The sequence below is a fragment of the Dipteris shenzhenensis genome, chromosome 23 (assembly GCF_047967505.1).
Source record: "Dipteris shenzhenensis isolate YYH24624 ecotype China chromosome 23, Dip_SZ_1.0, whole genome shotgun sequence".
Classification (NCBI taxonomy): domain Eukaryota; kingdom Viridiplantae; phylum Streptophyta; class Polypodiopsida; order Gleicheniales; family Dipteridaceae; genus Dipteris; species Dipteris shenzhenensis.
Window position 1 is genome coordinate 8,678,270 of NC_141618.1, and position 3,687 is coordinate 8,681,956.

Sequence of the window (3,687 nt, forward strand, 5' to 3'; positions counted from 1 at the left end):
CATGTAATTATTGTTCAGAATCATGCCCTTACTTTCTCCATGCATGGGTAGTGGGTAGGTGCAACATCCCAAGCAATATTTGCAAGGGTTTTATGTAGGTGGTGGATGTCATTGATGTCATTGAGAACACGATAATAGATTCATGATGGGCAACAAGTGAGGGAGATTGGAAATATGGTAGATTTTGCCAAGTATAGCATGAAGAGCCAATGGAGATGAGGTTGACAACCTTTATAGGCCTCCTCTATCTTTCAATTGATATTACATGTGACATAACCCCTATTGAAGAACCTAAATTCTTTATTTCTTGGCCTTGCAAGTTTTCCACCTCTCTAAGGTCATTTTTAACGTGGCCATCAGTCTTATGTGTTGATAACTCCCACACGAATGAATGGAAGAGACACTACCTACATGTCAAATGGCTTCTCCAAAGAGTATCAGCGAGATGTTCAGCCCTCGACCTCGACTCCTCCATTTGCCTTCTACAAGATCTAAGGCCTCAATCCCAGACATGAATGGTCTCTTGAATCAAGTGGTGCCAGCCTTGAGAGGTCTCCAAATTGCCAAGGAAGTATCCAATCAGAGACGTGTCAATCAAAAGAATTGGGGACAATATGGTTGTACTAGATAGCGGAGCATCTACAAGTATGGAAATGAGGATCATGCCCTTCTTCATGGAGAGTAACAATCGTCAACTTAACCACACCCATGTCCTATGAAAAGAGATGTTGATCTACAAACATAAATCATGACTAATGCTCGTTGTTCCCCAGTTCCATGTGAATGGAGAAGGAATTCACGACATAAACACATTGATAATGTAAGATTTGCGTAGTAGAAGATTCAAGGGATTTCCCTGCCCAATATGTGATCATTTGTGGTAGATTATAAAAATTTCCCTTCACTTTTTGAATGATGTAGTGGATTTGCAGTATGTTGTATGGGTGCATTAGCAATAATGCATTTCTGATCGCATCATGTAGGGTGAAGAAGATAATGGAGAGAAGGTGTTGCTTTTTGTCTTGCGAGAAGATATCTTATGAGAGAAGATAATGTGTTTCCCTATTGCTGTCTTTGAGCGAATTTGGGAAAGCCTTTTGTCAAGATTTTGCACATGTAGTAAGGATGTGTGGTTTTCTTGCATTGCAATAGTCATGTCTTCAAGTTCATGCCAATGGAGATGGGATTGACAATCTTTATAGGCCTCCTCTATCTTTTTGTCATGACTCCCAATGAAGAACCTAAAATCTTCTCTGCCATCCATTTATGTCAAAGACATCAACACATAAAACTGATGGAAACTTAAATAAACTGGAGAGGTCTTGAGGGTGTAGACCCATGAGAGACCCATAGCTTGCTGATCAACATGACATTGCTGTAGGGGCAAAGCCATAAGAGTCTATCAAAGACTTGCAAGACAAAGAAATGACAATACCTGCATGAATGGCTTCACCAAGAGTGTATGAACAAGGTTTTGCCTCAAGTTTCAACCTTGACCTCTTTGCTATTATCTTCTACAACATCCTTGACTTTGTTGTTTCCAAGTCTTAGATTTGCGGCCTCATCTCAGCCATGAATGATCCCCTTAACCAAGGGGTGCCAACCTTGAGAGGTCTCAAGGTGATGTTCAACACCACAAATCGCCAAAGAAGTATCCAATCAGACGGATGTCAATCGAAAGGATTGGAGATAATAAGTTTGTACTACATGGAAGAGCATCTGCGAGTAGGGAAATGAGGATCATGCCCTTCTTTAAGAAAAAGTAAAATCGTCAACTAAACCACACCCACACCCTATGAAAAGAGATTACAATTGACAAAGTTGAATTGTTTTCTTTTATTTTTTTTCCAAATGCCTTGCAGCATGATTTGCAAACACAAATTACAAATAAAGCTCATCGTGCCCCAATTCCATGTGAATGGAGAAGCGATTCACTTCATTGAGACATCAGCTTATTCAAGATTTACATAGCTGAAAAATTCAAGGGATTTCTCTACCCAATACACGATGGGTTGTGGTAGGTTATAAATCTTTCCCTTGACTTTTTTTGAATTGTGTAGTGGATTTGCAGAGTGGATTTGCAGTATGTTGTGTGGCTACATTAGCAATAATGCATTTCTGATTACATCATGTAGGGTGAAGAAGATAGAGGAGAGAAGCTGTAGCTTTTGGTCCTAGAATTGGCAGGGCTACCTAATGTTTTTGTGCAAAGTTCATCAAATGGGTGCATGCAACCTTTGAAAGGGGTAGCATGAAAAATGGGTGCATTCAAGTAAGCTTATGTAGCTACGCCATCATGTTGAGTGTATAGCTTGCAGCCTATACAAAAGTAGAATTTTCATTAATTATCGACCTTTTCCTGACATTCTTAGCTAGGAAAAGTTTTGATGATGGCCCCGTGCAAAGGTGCAAGACAGCCTTGAGAGCTGTAGCGGGTTCCTTTGAGGGCATTGTCAATATCTTCATCAATAGCCAGAGCTCACCATCTATCAACCCGCACTTTCATGTGTAAATATTAACCTATACGTTGTAGCCATTGGCGCGCAAGGCATGATGAAATGAAAAAGTATGTCCATTGGAATCATCACCATGAAAGATATGGAATGTGTCTTCATTGTGCAAAGTTGGGCTAAGGGTGCACCCACGAGTCAATTCCTGCACCCCCAAGGGAGGGCAACTTTGGCTAGAGGGGATGCTTGAGAGAGACACACACACTAACACATACGTACATAGAGAGACACAGACATTGATGGAGATGATGATAGATACATAAGGGTAAGGAGGGGGAAGGAGAGCTTGTGAGGTGGTGGCTATGGTAGAGGAGGAGCAAACAATGAGAGTGATGATGATGATATCATAGGGGTTAGACAAAGGGGCAAGGGTAGGGGAAGAAACATAAGAGAGTGTGAAGGGATGATGGAAGGGAAAGGCCACAGAAAAGGAAAAGCAATGCTGTGAGATGTGAGGAAACCATCTTCTCAGCTGGCTCTTCCCTACTGCTATGCTCTTTGCATGGAATTTGTGGCTCCATGATCGAGAGCAAAAACGATTAGTCCAGTTAATGCACAATATCTTCACCACACTGAGCTTCAATTCATGCATGAACATGTGTGGTTCACTACTAGATGTATGAGAAGCATGGATCTATGACATAGTGATGGAATTGATATAATGCCCAAGTGGAGTTTCCTTTTGCTCTCCCATTATGTCCCAATCCTTTTCCATGTTGGTTGTAACAAGAAGGAGAAGGATGTGTTGGCTTTGGATTTGTATGCTTGGATGTCGTGGTAAGGCATCCAATTGAATGCCCAAACATTCAGTTGTGTGCGCCAGTGCATGCACACACACACATACCTATATATGTCGGATAGCTATTGCCCAAATATGTTCAATACAATCACAAGAAGAAAGCAAGGAAGCCTTTGGCCTTTATGTGCGAATGCAGGGGCAAGGTCTCTCGCCAAGTAGCTTTACCTTTGTTGCCATCTTGAAAGCATGTAGCAACACAACTATGGATACCATTGTCAAATTAGCAAGGTTGCTTTTGGGATTCCATGTTGAGACCAGCGAAGCAGGTCTCTAGCGCGTAGATGGGTCAGGTTACTCGTTATGTTTATGGTTGTAGTCCAAGTGACAATATTGTAGGAGGATGAGTCACCTTATGCTGCACCTTCCAAAATATGGAAC